Raw genomic sequence first — 17672 nt, 5'->3', positions numbered from 1 at the left:
TTATGTTGATGTCAGCAATGAAAACACCACCACCCTTCTACCACGTCTCACAATATTTGTCAAACAGCAGTCCGTCCATTCTTTCCCTCGTTCCCTTCGTTCTCTTCTTTCTCCCCGAATATTTCCCCATTCTTACTGATGTACGTCTCTGAAATCTTTAAATCCGTGTTGGCGAGGGGTTTCACACTTCACATGGCTTGTTGTCTCTGCGGGGACTTTGGTAACACTGCTCTCTATTGGTCTCCTCAGGGGCCGGGCCAGTTTGGGGGTGTCTTCTAAGGTGTAATCCACACATATTTCCTTCCCTAAGGCCCTGAAAGCTAAAACAAAATCACAAAAGAATTACAAATACAGCATTATCTCTCCTCCGTTTTTTTTTTTTTCTCCATAGCTTCATGTTCCTAGAATAAAGATTTGCCTCTTAATACAGGCTCATATCTTATTCATCATTGCAGCATTAATTCATCAAGTGATAAACTGTTATAACCAGTGCAGCACACCACAGTGGAAAATCAGATTGAGTTTGGAGCTCTAGTGTGTTTGTGTGTTTTTTTAATCTCCAAGGAAAGACCCATGCAGGGACGCCTGCAACCAGACGCCCCACTGATTTCACTGTCCGTACATTAAGTCAACCAATACTGAACATTTTCAGTTATCTTTTCCTTTCATGCATTCATATGCTGGTGCTGGTATGCTGAGGTATCTGAGGCTTGAGACAGAAACCTTTTTATTTCAAGAATGATTATTATCTCACATTATCCTTTTGAAGGTGTCCATGTTTGCTGAATTTATGTCTTCCAGTTTGAATTTCTGTTTCTGAGTTTGTTAATACTGCGGTTTCCCAGCCGCATCTAAACACATCGCACCTTTTTGGACTTTTCCGTTCACCTCATCTGCATTGCAACAGAATCGTAACTCAATGCCGACAGCAGTGAAAGCAGACATGATGTTAAATGTGATTAATCATTAATCTTAAAAAAGTTACACGTCTCTGCATTATAAGTTGAATTCCATACTGAAAGTATAACTGCATGGAATGTAGGGATAGTCTAAAATAAAACCAAATCTATGGATTTCTTGTAAATGTAGTCATCAGTAAACTAAATGCTTAGATAAACTTAGCTTAGGTCGAATGTTTAGCTTCAGGGATTAGCTAAAACATACCCTAACCCTTACTTTACTCACGGAAAGGTGTATAAATAGCTCAACATTACAAGGACATTCTGCGTGTCATGAAGACACATTTTAGCCGTTCGTGTGTTATTTGTACGCCGCTTTTCACATGTCATTTGTACGCCACTCAACAAAACTACGGTAAAATACGCAGTTAGGTTTAGGCAACAAAACCACTAAGTTAGGTTTAAGAACAACATTATGGTCGGTCTTAAAATGAATACGTGAAATAAGTACAATACATACAGAAACATTTCTAACATTAGTACGGAAAAACACGTCACAAACATTAATAACATAACTTACAAAACAACACACCGGTCTCCTGGTTGAAAGTCCTGTGTTTGTTGGACCGATCCACCTCCCCTCCAACCCACCATAAGCAGTCTCTCTCACTTTTTATTCTACATCACTAGCTCTGAGCGTAGCATTTTTACACGGATGCATTTACATTGCGAGCAATACAGACTACACGGCGAACACATGACATGGCAAAAGCAAGAACAGCATTCTTATTGCACGTTTTGGCCTTGCGCATTATGGTGTCATTCATACGCCTTTTTCGTGCGCCGACCATACACTGTTATGCACGAGTTACGTGAGGAGAACTCCAAGGATCATATCATTTCATATTGAGACACCGTCTGTGTCTTTTCTCATCTATTGCTCTCGCATGATATCATTTACTCGAGAGCTCATTTTTCTACTAGCTGCTGCACGAGATCCCATACTGTTGGAAGGTTGCTGTGTTTGACCGGATTTCCATGTGGTTGAAATGCGGAAAATCATTACTGCATTTGTGCTGAATGGTTTTATTGCACCCAAGCTGATGTGGTATTCATCACGCTGTGTTCTATAGATATTTATAGTGTGTTTGGCTACACCTGGAGAGTGCAGGTCTCTGAATTGCAGCGTAAGAGGCAAATTGTTTCAGCAGGTGATTGAGTTTTATGATGATATCCAGCCACATGTTTACAGTATGTGGATTATGTTGCATAACATAAAAAAAACACACTCTTTCCATTTGTCACTTCTATTAATGTTATTGTGTACCTGGGTATGTGAGCGTGAAGGGTGTTTGTTGCTTACCGTGAGATAGTATCCTGCAGGCGCTCCTCCTGCCCATGCAGAGACAGATTTGTAGACACGACACACTCCTGAATGCGTTTTGAAGACCTCCTCTCTCTGGTGTATTGTGTGTCACTTTCTCAGGAAGAAAGGTAAATCTTTTTATCTTTCCTGAACTGTCAACTTAAGCAAAATGAAGGTGGTCAAAGGTACAGCGGCCCCCTTCTAAGCTGAGGCGTCTGGCTGCTCATGCATGAGCATACACACACACATGAACATACAAACACACACATGGTTTGTCCAGTCCGTGTGTTTTTTTTTTTAAAGTCCCATTGCCTGAGGGTCAGTGATAACACTCGGTGCTGATTCTTATTGGCCGAGAGATCCACAGCCTCTCATGACACAGAAAAGACAAGCAACATGTGGCGATCTCTGCATTCTTGTGTGTTTGTAAGTGTGTGTATGTATTTGTATCGCGGGTTTAAAGTATTAGTGGCAAAGCTGGATGAGAGATGAGGGATGAGATGAGTTTCTATGGGGCCGTTGTGGTTGACCTTTTAGGTGTTGGCCTGTTGGTTTTTAGGTGTGCAGAACCCTCCATCTTGGAGAAAAACAGCTTAGTAGTGAAGAAGAGACAGATGAAACTGAGAGATTTGTGTTTTGGTATAGGATGTACAGGATGGATTCAGTCCAATAAGGCCGCTGCCTCGCTCCACCCCACCTATTCTATTCCTCATACTCACACAAACACACGTACAACAACTCTTGGTAGCCATTTACGCTGGGCCAGATTTGGACCTGAGCCATGCCCTCAGGCAGCTCCAGTCCCTTGATTCCCAGCCCCGTCCCACTGGCCCTCAACCCAGCCCCAGCCTCCCTCTACTGGGAGTCAGGCGAAATGGCTCAAGCTATTATCTGGAGCTAAATCACCAGATTGCCGTCGACTTTGCCTCTGTACTGTTTTTATTACTGATGGAATGTAGAATTAGGTGGTTTGCATATTTCACGCACAAACGCTGACACAAATAGGCTCCAACCTTGTACCACCAATGACTGAATCTGTGCTTTTTCTCTGATGTATTTTGCATTTCTACATGCTTTGAATTTGAAGCTCCTCCTTTGCATGTTTCCTATCCATAATTCATGTCATCTGCAATATTAAATGTGTAATCTGCAGCGTCTTCTTTTGTAATCTTAGAGTAGCCCCTGCACTCGTCCTGTGATATTTGCAGATTAACATATTATTGCCCCTCTGTTATTATTATTATTTTAGCCATCATGAAAGCATAAATATGTCTTTTTGCAGGAAAGCTGCTGGTTGCCGCTGGACGTAAGATACAATTTATGAAAAGTCTCCTTGATGGTAGACGTGACAAGCGGGCATTCTGGTCACGTTTCCCCTTCGCCTCCTGCATGGCATCAATCCATCATCTCATTGGTTGGCATGCCTGGCTCCTGCCATCATCACCATGGCAATGTGAGTGTCCTCCCGGTAGCCATCACCATGGCAATGGGAGTGTCCCCCAGCAACCATCAGCATGGGCCGAATGTAAGCCTCTTAACCAGGATCACCATGGCAATATGTGCCTGCCGAAACGCCGGGCCGTGGTTTGTCTGTGGGTGTCAGAAAGAGGGAAAAAAATAATTATAACAGTAACTGTATCATCCGGCATTGGTGCTAAAATTTTTTTTCTCTCTATCATGCACTCTTCCTCTGTCATCGTCTTTCTCCAGCATAGTTTTTCACATCTTACTGCATCGGCGTGGTAGTGGGAGGATGCCGTGACCTCAGTGGGGTCCGGCAGGAGGCTTAAATGGCAACTGATGGAGCCGCGGTCCATCCCATCATGCTGCCGAATACTCCGGGGCCCTTCGTGGGAGCTCACCGGCCCCGTCTGCTTGGGACATCATCTAGTGTCGGTGTCCTGACACACAATAGTGAAAGCTGACAAAACCACAGGGGGTGAATTTAGGAGGGGGTGGGGGGGGGGGCCTGGCGGAGAGAGAAGCATGCCACTGCTCTAGCAAGGACATGGACGCATGACATGCACAATGACACCCTCGTAAACAAACACCATCTCTCCCATACGCACATATTTACACAGTGCACACATACACTCGTGAAAAATGTGCTGCTACGCTTCTGTAAAGACATGAGCTCATGCACACACACACACACACTCACACACACAGAGTTAATTGTGCATATTCATGAGCATACATACAGGGTGTTCCGTTTCGCAAGGCTGACTTTTATTGTTTCCCTGGTGTGTACAGTGTATGTGTGTGCACCAACGCACATGCGGCGTGTTTATATAAGTGTGCATGTGTGAAAGTGTGTGTCTCTGCACGTGTGTGTGTGTGTGTGTGTGTGTGTGCGCATTTAGCTAAAGAGCCTGGTGGGTATCAAGAAGCATAGCTTTAAGGTATGATATGTTAATAAAATGTGTCAAGATGTCTGGAACCCTTTCTCTCTTTATAAACAAACTTACAGCCTGAGCGCTGCTAATTAGCAAGCCCATCTGTTCAGTTTAGCAAAGTTGTTGAGATTTACCACGGAAACTGTAAAAAGACAAGCTCACTTCGACACGGCAGATGACAAGTGTTATAAATCCTAAAATTCAATTCCCTACAGCCCACAGTGTAGTCTCTTATTCAATTACTTGTCTATTAATATATTTATTTATTTATTTATTTGCGAATGAATGAGAAGAGTCTTTCTTTTTTCTTTTTTTTCTCACGTCGAAATGACCACACTGGCACACTCACCGCACCAGCAGGACCGCAGTGTTCGCTGAGGCACAGCATATGAAGATACAGTGTAACATTCCCCAAACAGCATCATCCAAAGCTGTGGCAATTTGCTGGGAGAACATTAATTGCTGTGGCTGGGGCCCAGGTTTTGCATGCTAAGCACTCTGCAGATAAGTCTGTAATATGTGTGTGTTTATGAGTGAGAGAGTTTGCTTGTGTGCTGTGTATGTGTGTGTGTGTGTGTGCTAGTGTCGGGTGGAGGGGGGGTGCACAGGGGGTCCATCTGCTCTCTTCTGCTCCTCTGCACTGATATAAGATTACGTTAATCTGGGTACTTGTCAGGACAGGTTAGTGAAAGCAGACGACTGGGTGGGACTCATGCTAAACAGGTTGGCTAGAAAACGGCTGTTTTTGCCCTCAGACTCGGCGGTGTGGGCTTTTTGGCACAAGGCTGTGGATTGTGAGCAAACAGTCTCATAACTGCAGTGGGTTTTCTTCGCTGCAGATTTACAGACATTGTCATAACCTAAGAAAACGATGACTTTTCCACCACTTTAGGTGATTACGGGAACTTCTTTGCGCTGCTGTTTTCTGTGGACAGTCCTGTGGAAGTCAGGCCCTCGGTTTGCATCCCTGCCCTCCCCTTACATCACCTCTGTTGTGTTTACCCCCTTCTTCCCACCTCCCCACAAACATTTTTATTCAATTAAATAGCCCTCCTAAATCCCATCCTGCATCCTGTGCGCTTCTGTTTTCTCTGTAAGCACTTTAAGGCCGTAATGATTTTGTAACTTGTTATGCTAATTAGAGTGGCCCTCTCAGACCGTGTTGCGTGGAGAAGGATTTATTGCCCGTTTGCTTGGAGGGGAAGAAAAGGAAGAGAAGTTAGAGTAATTAATCCCGTTAACCAAGGATAATTGGGCAAAAAGTAGCCCCGCCACTGGCACTGACTGGGAGGAGTTGCAGTTAACCCTGTTTCCTGTGTTTTATTTCAAACTTAATGTTTCCTCTTGTTTAAACTTCCTCTCAGGATTCCTGCTAATCCGCTCGCCTGCGCCCCATTGGTCGATTGAGGCAGCATTGGGGGCCAGAGAGGAGGTGTCTGAATTCAATCAAACATCAGTAAGGATTTGCTTTCCTGCCCAGTGTGCCCAGTCAGGGTTTAGTTTGGTTAAAAAAAAAAAAAAAGTTGAGTTAAACTCATTATTTAGTCCATTTAAATGTTTCTTATGTTCAGGAAATTGCATTTCATTAATTAACACACTGCGCACAATTAAATGCTCCTGTTTTATGACCTTATTAACTGTGGTTAAGCTTTGTATTCCGCCTAACTGTTTTGCATTAACATGTTTTTATAGGAACAAACATTTTCCGGTTTTTACAGTGGAATTCCCATGCACGTAGCCTTTTATGATCAGCTGCAATAACAGGCAGCGCTAACTCGTTCCATACCCACAATCCTCTCCCTCAGGAAAAACACTCATCTGTTTTTGTCAGTGCCATGCCGGGACTGTATCATTCATCCACTTTCAAGGAATTTACGGGCTTAAACAAGACCTCCTTAAAGACGTATTTGTGTTAGAAAAGAAAAAAGGAAAAATAAAGGGGGGGAAAAAAACAGTTTCTGTTCTTCAAAATGGTTTGGTCAGTGTATCAAAGGGCTGCCATGTTGCTCAGGGAAGATAAGAATCTATATTCAAACATGACCTTTGATGTGATATTTCTGTCTCATTCTTTCGTCAAAGACTTTATTTCAAATGATAAAGGATTCTGTTCCTTTATTAGAAAAAAACATTACTGGTTTATATGATTTCACTGAAAATAGTTCTCTGTATTTTTGCTTTCTCTTTGTGTTTCTTTCTGACTTTTTCTGAGCTCTAAAACCAGGATTGCTATGTGAAAATGTCCCATTGACATGAAAGGCAGCAACCAATTTTGCCCGCATTAATTTGAGAATTCAACATTTCTGGGCCGCTGTTGCTAATTGCTGTTTTGATTGTTTTCAAGTTCAGTTATTAGCCACATTAGGTCAGATTAAGGACAAGCATGCCGAGACAAAGCCAGGTAATTAAGAGAGGATACGGAGGCTGGAGTCAGCCCCGTCCAGTTACACTTGACTTCATTAATACGGCTAACTTAAATCAACCGTCACAATGCTAGCAGGAAGGCTATGTTTTTCTCAATGTGAACTTGTAGTCCTGCCTCCCAGACTTCACAATGGGCTGTTTAGTATCCCCAGTATGGCTATTGTCACTGTCAGCCATAGGATAGGAGGCAAGGGCACGGCAGAGGAGAGGCTACCAGGACAAGAAGTTAGGCGGAGAGGGACCAAGGGGAGAGCACTTGACATACTCTCTTGCAAGCAAAACCCCTCATTAATTACACCCTAAAGATAATTATTTTCTTGATTTGTTTGCTCTCTCTGGTCACATTTCCTATCGTGCCGCCCGTATTTCTTTCTGCTCTTGTTTATCTATTTTTTGTGTTTATCCCCCCCCCCCCCTCCCTGTTTACACCATATGGTTGCAGATCAAATAATGTCAAACATTTTGCCCTTGCAAGTTTTTGCAATTTGCAGTTTCCAAATGTGAGACCTGTTGAAAGCAGGAGTGATAATGGGCATGCTCTACCCCCCGTCGCTTTTGTCCCACCATATCTCCCTTCAATTAATGCTACAGCGGGAGTTTCATGTAATAACACTTGCACTTCTGAGCTGTCCGCATGACAGAGGGAGAGGAGAGGGAGACGGGAGAGAACAGAAGGGAGGAGGCTGAGGCTGGGAAGAAAAAGAACAAGAGGGAGAGAGAAACAATTAAAACTGGGCTGGGATGCCACGGTGGGCCTGCATTGCGTGGCCATGTGAGTGTTGCATGTCAGCTAAATGGAGCAGAGAAGGGGACGATGTGATTGGCGTTTGGTAGAGTGCATGGTAAGCTTGTCTATCATTGTTGCCGGAGCGCAATCAAACTGGTGCCAGCAGGATGGAGGATGCGTTGACAGCTGTAATTACCCATCGCCATGGCGATCACTTTTGGCCTGCCGTGGATGGCTGGCGGAGGCCCCTCCTCCAGTCAGCCTTTAATCAGATTGGGCTGTCAGTTGTCAGGTAGACATGGGTGGGCCTCACACTCTGTATGTGTACCGTCTTGGGTCCCTAAGTGTTTTTAATTAGGTATTTCCATCCAAACAGAAGACACTGTTAAGGCATATAAAATACAGTAAACACCGCACAGTTAAACTGAGTATAGAGGAGCCACTAAGATGCTCGTCTACATGTCTGTTTTTACAGAACAGGAGCGTAGGTGGTGTTTTTGTACGAGTGGTCATTTATAGGACATATTATTACAGCTCGCAGGATGTCTCTTTGTGGTTATCTATAGCATCTCTTTGACTCTCCATATAATAGCAAACATTATCATTGTCTCAATGCGCCCTTGTTTGTTTTTGTGTTAGTTATACTTTGCAGTGATATATTTAATGTGTAGTTAAAGGTATATGAGCCTAAAGGCCCTGGGTTTTAAAAAAATCCAGATGCATGAGGAAAAAACATGTTGTGATTAAGTGAAGTTAGAGTGTCTTTAGCTTCTGTACTGTGAGCATTCCCCTGTGAAATGGAATATTTGAGCGGTGTATAGTTGCAAGAGGGATTTAAATCAAATCCTTTGCATTTGATTGGATTGCTAAAAAGTGGGCGGGCTTAGAAGTACCACCACGCACAAACCCTTTGTCGCTAAAAGCTGCATCTTACGTAAGCACACGTCATATTTTGTTTTACAGCAAGAAAAGATGATTGGATTTTGATAAATACAAAGAAATTGATTTTTTTTGTAATTTCTTTTGCATATGTTGTTTAATAGGTACACAATATGACCGGAGATGTAGTCTAAAAGAGTATTTTTCATTTCATCTTGACATAAAGTTACATTTAAGTTTTATCCAAAATGGGTAATGCTTCATGGTTCACTGATTCAGTTTTAAATTGATTGTTTCAACAACATTTTACATTATAGTAAAACCACGCTACAAGCAGCCCAGTCGCCAGGAAAAAATGTCGGCATTGTACGTTTCTGCAAACCACGGAAACGTTCATTTTTGCATTCGGTCGGAGCAAGCTAAACCTAACCCATAGTTTCCAACATATCCTCCGGTTTGTATGATATCTTACGAAAAAGTTATTCCTAATTTTTTCGTTTTCCTACAAATGTCCAGCAGCACGTGTCGAATGTCCAGCAACATGCACCAATTTCGCTCGTTACATGCATACAGTCTTTTCAAAATAAACTTCCATCTTCACAGGAAACAATTTAGTTAGGTTGAGGAAAAGATCGTGGTTTGGGTTAAAATCACTCTCCTAATTCTGGTGTTTTTTGATCCACCCATCCACCATGACGTCCTCCCTATATTCGACGTTTGTCGCTCTTTATAGTTCCCCCTTTCACAATTACGTGGATTACATAGAAATTGATTTTGTGGGATATATACGAATTGCAGCGCATTACTTTTTGTAGGTATAGCTACGAATGGTGTACGAGAACAGCCTGAACGTTTAACGTTAACCACGTGGCATTGTACGTTTCTGCAAGTATGACACAAGGCTGATATGACATGTATTTATGAAACATATTTTTCTCTCAGAAACGTTGACATTCAACGTACCCTGTGGTTTGCAGAATAGTACAATGCCGACTTTTTTTCCGGTGACTGGGTTGCTGCGAGACCAATGAAAAGCTGAATAAGTGACAAAAAGTACGAGATGCAAACTGCCAGTGCCTGTCTTGCGTTCCTACTGTATACTGACGTTGTACATGACTCACTGTCCTTTAATGCGATGCAGTGGTAGCAGCCTATAATGGTCCAGCTTAAGGTAACAGAGAACGCCAGGTACAGCCTGATAATGTCAGTGTGATAATTAGTGCAGAGAGGCTTAAACCAGCGGCCCACAGGGAGACAGCCCCTGGTGTGGAGAGATGGCACGCAGCTGGATCATACTTAATTAACTAATTGAATATCATTTTGCCAGTTAGCTGGAAATTAGCTGGGAATTAAAACATGGACAAAACACAACACTGAATGGACATTATGAAATTAATTTTGAAAGAATGCCTTTTTTTCTGCAAAAGCTAATGGTCTGGTGATGAGGCTTGATTTCATTCCATTGCACGTAATTTTTCATTACTTGATGCTCATTTTTTCATCCAAGTCATACTGTAGATTTTAAAGGGGTGTCAGGTGTTTTCATGTTCTTACCTGCCTTCACTCACACTTTTAGATATTTATTGACTCTTCACAGCCCCATAAGTGATTCATGGTGTAAATGCATGTGTGTGTGTGTGTGTGTGTGTGTGTGTGTGTGTGTACTGTACTGTATGTGTAAGTATGACTTTCATTAGTCCCATATGAGATAGCCAGAGTGAGGTTCTTGCTGTGAGGAGGGAGGAGGAATACGGCTTAAGACGGTACAAAAATATCTCTGGATGTAATAAAAAGGAGGTCAAGCTTATCCTGGGTGACACTGGAACCCAGATTAAGTTCCACTGATTTGACAGCATTTATCTAAAATTTGACATTCTGTTCCACATATAGTACTACTCTCATTTCGGAGTTTTTTTCCCCCTTTCTTGTTATAATATGTAATATTATTTTTAAAGGCCAATTTTATTGAAGTGTTCATAATATAGTTTGATCTGTTTCTAAACCAGGGTGACCCATCTTAGGTGAAATCTTAATACATTAGGTCAGTGATTCTCAAAGTGGGGTCCGAGGACCTCCAGGGGTCCGTGGCACTCTGTCAGGGGGTCCACGAAATAATTTTCTATAAGTTGTTATAATCTTTCTGTATCATTAAAAAGTACATATCTACAGATGGTGACCATTTGCACCAATAAAACCAGCAAATTGTGTCCATTACTCCCACCTACGTTAGCTTTGGGCCAATAGAAACTCTTATACTGTATAGGCTATAAATGCTCTCAAGTTGAGTCCAAATGTAATGTGAATAAAAACATCCTCTGTATGAAGTATTTAGGTTAAAAAAGTTTTAGAATACAGATAGTTCCAATGGCATCTAAGAGTGAAAATTGTAGTAAACATGTGCTTAATCAGTGTTACGATTATGAGGGGGTACTTGGAAAATTTGTCCCTGGACCCAAAACGTTTGACACCTGCATTAGGTCATTAAAGCCCTTACACTCCCATGATAAGGACATGAGGTATGTTCTGTTTTTGGCTGATTAGACTTCTTCTCCAGACTGTAGGTGTTTACACACTCTGCTTGATTGACATCTCCATCTAGTTCGCTGCACCTGTAAGGGCCAAAGAACTCACACTTTTATCAACTGTATTAGATAGAAAATAATACACTTTAATGTCCCCTTGCGTAACTCTGTCTATGACTCCACATTGCAATCTCAGATCCGTATAAATTATAGACATAAAACACTGTAAAAGACATTCATCTTAATATTGTGTTGTGAGGTTCTGGCTCTTTAACACCTCCAAACAATAGTCAATATTGTTTTATCAGCTTGATACTGAATGACCTTTCCTATTTCCATGAGAACTGCTGTTTCTCAGTGACCCCAGCTGTAACACATTGTTAAATACAATGGATTTTGTTATTCTCATATGTGATTGGTGTTTAAAGTGCTCTTTATGCAGCACTTCTATGTATTTGAACTCCTTGTATTGGAATTTTATAACAGTTTGTTAACATGAAGTTAAACCTCTCTGGGGTCTAATTCAACCCAAACATAATTAACATCACTATGATATACAATATATTTCATTTTCTGTGAATGGCTTTTGGCAAACAAAAATAATTTGTTCATGCATAGCCCATATAACATATAAAACATTCAATATTTGGTGTAAAAACAATGATTTATGGTTTGTATTTTGTCCCCATGAGGCAGAGGGACTGGTCACCACTTCAATATTTTCTATATACGGTTTTAATTAGGTCAGAATAAATGAAAAGTATTTAATGGAAAGTTTAATGCATTATTTTTACACATAGCAGTGGGGTCCGTGGGACCCCAAACAACGAGGAAGTAAGGTCAATATATGACCATAACTTTGAAATACCAACACACTACAAGTTAATTAAAATTAAATATTTATTTACAAAAATATTGAACCACTGGTAAGTAGATATTGAATAAAAAGCTAATTCTCAACTGATATATTATTATTATTATAATATTATTATATATTATTAACATTTATTTTATTGATACATAAACCACAATGATAACTGTTTTAATAAATGGAAAATCCAAGCGGTCTATAGCGTGCAACGACGTACCCTCACTGTACTGTATATTGGAGGAGAACAATGTAATACACACAGCAGATTCAGTCATCTTAATATAGGGATCAGCATGAGGCATCAGTAACCGCAGGAGAAAGCCACTCACTACTATATCCTGTTTGTTGTGCCGCCGCCACCCCAGTTGCTCTCCATGCAGTAATAAACAAATAAAGTGGGAGAAATTAATCCCTCTGGAGCCATTGTGGGCATTTCACGTCACCCGCCACCGTGCTCCCCAGCTGTTTCCGTGTGCACGCGTGTGTGTGAGAGCACATAAATTCAGGGGTGTGTGTCTATGCAGTGGCCTGCGTGTGATACAAGGCCCATACTGAGAGGAGATGAGCAGAGGACGTGTGTGTGTGTGTGACGAATGGCTGAGCAGGGATGCATTCACATTATCAATAAGGATAAAGATCAGTACATGTTTCACCTCAGCTGAAGAGAGAAGAAATCACATGATGTAAAGATATAGCTTCTTGATTTGTAATAAACGTCTACACAACACTATTTATTTTATTCATGACAATCACAAAGACCAAAGATATGCTTGCATCATTTAAAATCTCTTTATATTTTTCCCCCTCAGTGGAATAGAGACTGACAACAAAACCTATATCTGTAATTAGCTCCAGTTCCCGTATTGATTTACAGTTCAACAGCATGCTTCAAACACAACTGCTGCAAATCTGTCTTCAGTGGCAAAGTAGCGACATGCGCAAACAATTGTGCGTCCACGATTTCCTTTCCAGTCAATCACCCACGTAGTCATGTCATTTCAATAAATAAAATGATCACAAAATACAAATTCATCTCAGCCACTCAAAGAGCAAATTGGCTGAAAAGGAAAACGACTTCATATGGCGCTATGTGTTTCAGCGCGGCTGTGTTCGTCCAACGGCAAGGCAGACCACAGAGGAAATTTTTCTTCCTCAGATCTTAACACACCCACACACAATAGGCGTTTAGTATGTGTGGGTCAGCACAACAAAGGGGCTTATGGCTTGTTGTTTCCTAATTAAGAATGTGAAAGGGGATTAGGCTTCAAACGGCACAGTTTTTGTAGTTTCCTTCTTCCCCCGGCAGTCGAGGTACGGGTTACCTCTAATGGCGGCATTAGCCCATTATCATTCTCTTGTGTTATTTTTTCTAAGCACAGTTGTGGCTCTTCCTGTCCTCCTCACTGTCTACATCTCTCTCACATCCCCCTGTTTTTCATCCCCCCCCTCCTTTCCCTGGTGGCCGAAGTAGCACAAAACGTATCACTGGAACCCCCCCCCCCCCCTCCACCCAACAACCCACCCACCCACCCAAACCCCCTTTTTCTGTTTCTCTGAAATAAGCAGTATTCTCTGGCCCTGTTTGATCCTTTGACTATGCAGGGGCTTCATGTCTGGCCAGTGTTTTTGGATCAGCAGGTAGTCGCAGGCAAGCTGTTAAAGGGGTCATCATTCTTCTCTCTCTCTCCGCTCCTCACACACAGATGGGGACCTGCTGAACTCTGCCAAAGGTCAGCGCTAAATTACATATTTTATGAATTCTTGCTTTAGTTCGGGGCTTTTGAGAGGGGGGGGGACGCAGAATAATGAAACGCTGCGAGGAAAAACAATTATCCGACATTTTCATTAATCACACCGGCGGTGTTATTTTGCCGTTTCACCTTTAGATATCTATTAAGACATTTCGGAGATGTTTCTGTAAATTTCCAGCCTCTTAACTCTTATTTCATGCTCACAAGAAATTGAATTATCTCTTTTTTCTTTTTTCTTTTCCGCCAATTCGGCCTTCCCTCCACCCTGTGTGAGTTGAAAGGGCTGTCTGAAATGTGTGATGTTTGGAGAGGAGACATTTTGGCTGCCATCCAGCTCATTGTACACCAGTCTGGACCGGGCTGCCATGGCGGCTTTGACTCGCTGTACAGCAGACAGATGACAACTGCCGGCACGCCATTCAACACCTCAGAAACAACATCTCCCCACCATGTCTGATGCATTAGGAATGGAAATCAGTGTTTCTGTTGCTTTTACTGCCCATCTCCTTTGTTGTAAAAGGATGTGCTTGTTCCCATGCATGCCGAATTGGGGCTGAAATGTCTTCCAATTTTTGTTTAATAGCTACTCCGTTGCTATATGTGCACATGAGTTGAGTTAGGTTGAGGTAATGGTTTGATGTGTTTGGATAATTCAGTAGTTGCTATCAGACTGCAGCATCTGCCATCAGGTGTCTTCTCACCGGGGATTCCGAATGGTACCGGAGACGCGAGTATATCTGCTTTCACACTGCTGAACATGACATTTGAACGTGCATGTACACACAAAAAAAAGAAAAATCGGTGCGTGCACGCACACACACAAGCGCACTCGCACACTTCACAGAGGCTGTGTGAGAGCCAGAATGCAGAGCCTGAGGGCTGTTGTGTCTCTGATGTTTGTATTGTTTACTCTGTTGTCCCAGTGCATGTAGGAGATTGTTGCGCACTTAGGCCTCACTCTAGCCTTGTATTATTTACTATGACTGGTGTGGACAGCAGGTTACAGTCCAGGAGAGCTGAAAGGCCGAGCAAAGAGAGGGGGGGAAGATCGAAGGAGACAGAAAGAGATCATCGACTATACCTTTTCCTTCTATATTTGTTCACATACTGCTTTTCTCTCCTTTTCGGTTTTGTCTTTGATCCCTTCTCCTCAAACCTCTGCCCCCATGGGTCACCAGCTGTCAGACAGCCAGAGGAGGGTGCCGCCTCTCTTCTTATCCTCTCTTCTCTCACTTTTTGCCGTTTGGGATACGCACCGTTTTGCACCCGGGGAATCATTCGGGAACCCCAGGTAAGTGAACCGAAGCCACACAGATGTTAATCTCCCCTCAGCCCCCCTCGACACTCCTTCACCGCCTTCTTGGCCTCTTCCTTCCCTTTTTTTTGCCCTAAGTCTCTGAAATCTCATTGAAGACGGCAAAGTGGAAGCTGAAGTCTCTTGATTAAGTTTCTTTTTTAATGGAGGAGGAGAGGGAAGGTGTGGCAGATAGGGGAGAGGGATGTATCTCGCGGCTGGGTGTAAGGGCCTCACTTTGGGCACGCAGGCAGGTGAGCTGGTCCTCACCTCACTCTGCTCTCCCCCCTCCTCTAACAATCCGGTTATCTGTGTCTATTACAGAAGGGAGGCTGACGGTCTGGATAAGTCCTCGCTCTTCCAGACATGTTCTGGGGCCCTATCAGCTGGGGACAGGACCTTGAGCCCTGATGAGAAAACTGGTCCAGGGAAATTGAATTAGCTATTGTGCCTGGGACTTCATTGATTGCTATTAGAGTTGGCCTGGAGCTGGGTGAAGGAGAGACGAGGAGAGTTAAGCCTGTCTGAGTGGACTGCTCCAGTGGAGAACTTAAGCCATATCAGATTCAAACACTTGTCATGTTACACTCAAACTGTAATTAACAGCAGCGGAAATAAGAAATGCAGAAATATATCAAAGAAAAGTTCGAAAATAATCAGCGTAGGTGAAGGAGATTATCATGATAATGTTCATACTGCCGTGAGTAATGGTGTGAGTCAGTCATGTTAGAAGTGGATAACAATGAGAGTCAAAAGTCTATAAATGTGACAGGTCTTTTGGCTGGAGATGATGGATGGAGTCTGTGATGCAGACACTTCCTGTTTCTCTGGGTGCAGAGCCGCGGATGAAAGAGCTGCGGTGTGTTTTCAAACCGAGGAAGAACAATAGGTCAGAGGAAGAAAGAGTTCCCCTGACCTGACCCCCCCTTCTGCTGAGGCTGGGGCCTGATAGTTCTGACACCACTGATCTCTCCGGCTGACTCACACAAAGAAAGAGATAGGAGATACCTGTGGGCATTGTGCTGCTGCTGCACAGGCACCTGCCTCGTTTAGGAATTTTATTGCAATTTTAGCCTATTATGCATTTAAGAAATACAGATCAGAGCCTACCTCATGAATATGTATAATCATTAGACTTTCCCACCCCTCTGAAATTATGAGAGGTTTTCTTATTATTGCTGCCATTGTGCTTATGCCCACTTATTTACATAGTTTATTTTTAAAATGTTGGACCTACATTTTTCCCAACAACAAATATACAATTAAAGAAAAAAAGAAGAAGATTTGAGCAATTCTACATTTAAAGGTACACACACCCTCATTTTTGAAATAGTGCCCAATACTGACTTATACTACAACCAAATCGGGGAGTACATGTTCAATACTTTAGTGTCAAGATGTCATCCCAGTGGTTTAAAGGTATTGTTAATACTACATTTAAAGTGACATTTCACCCAAAATCACCATTTTGCTAAAAGATGGCTAAATATGCCACTTTTGGCAAAGCGTCAAAACTGCAAGGAGTATAATAGCGTTACACAATAGCAGTGTATTTAGCAATGTTTTGGCATATTTTAGTTTTTAATAGTGAATATTTTGACAAGCATATATGCGGCCACCCGGTCGCACAAAATGACGTATGACTGACACAATAATTCGTAAGGCATTTAGCTTGCAATAACAACACCGTTGGTGATTTTGGTGTGCCATTTGGATGCCATGTAGTTTGTGCTGACTACAATGTAAACGCATCTGCGTAAATATGCTACGCTAAGAGCTAGTGGCATAGAATAAAAAGTGAGAAAGTCTGCTTATGGCGGGTGGGAGAGGAAGACGATTTGTAAAACAAAAACAGGACTTTAAACCAGGAGACGGGTGTTCGAGACCGGTGTTTTGTTTTGTTAGTTATGTTAGTGACGTGTTTTTAAATTTAAATTTAAATTTTGTTGTACTTGTACAATGACAATGAAGATATATTCTATTAATGATGTTTTTGGCGTGTTTTCCGTACTTATGTTCCATTGTTTCCATACGTATTTCACTTAGTTAACAAAGTTATTCTTTGCCCAACGATGAAACCTAAGTGCAGCCGTCACCTTAGTTTTGTTGTGTAGTGTACAAATGACATGGGAAAAGCCTGAAATGGTCCTCATGAAACACAGATTGTCCTTCTAATGTTGTGTTCGCCTTCCCATGATATCGGGCTATGTAGACACTGCAGCAGTGAATTACACTACAAGTGTGGCTTGAGAAGTTTCTATTGACATTTTGCTACTTTTTTGGCTGTGAAAATTTGTCACCTTTGGAAATCCATTGTAGCCAAAATGAATTTAAGCCGAGTGCAGCCACAATTCTCTGTCAAGGAGCAAAATACAAACTTTGTGCAGCAACATCTCAAGCCTGCAGGGTTTAAGTGTTTCATACTAAACAGATTTTGGGTAGAGTAACATATTAATGCAGCTGGTCCTAGTGAGTAGTGTCCTGGTGTTGACAATTTATAATTAATACTATAAAAAGCAAAACAAGACCTTGGATAAAGCCCTGTG

At 42.1% G+C, this 17672-nt stretch overlaps 1 long non-coding RNA gene across 1 annotated transcript in view; it reads left to right on the top strand.

Annotated features, from left to right (window-relative positions):
- LOC141782836 (uncharacterized) overlaps positions 1–6510 on the top strand; it is a 30654-nt gene extending 24144 nt beyond the window's left edge. Inside the window, exons 2-3 of the long non-coding RNA XR_012597173.1 lie at positions 3548–3718; positions 6026–6510. This is a non-coding gene — a long non-coding RNA (uncharacterized LOC141782836). The remainder of the gene's footprint in view (positions 1–3547; positions 3719–6025) is intronic.
- The last annotated feature ends 11162 nt before the right edge of the window (positions 6511–17672 follow it).

Source organism: Sebastes fasciatus, chromosome 14 (assembly GCF_043250625.1).
Source record: "Sebastes fasciatus isolate fSebFas1 chromosome 14, fSebFas1.pri, whole genome shotgun sequence".
In the NCBI taxonomy this organism is placed as follows: Eukaryota; Metazoa; Chordata; class Actinopteri; order Perciformes; family Sebastidae; genus Sebastes; species Sebastes fasciatus.
The sequence above is the reverse complement of the archived record's forward strand: the minus strand, read 5'-3'. Positions and strand labels throughout refer to the sequence as shown.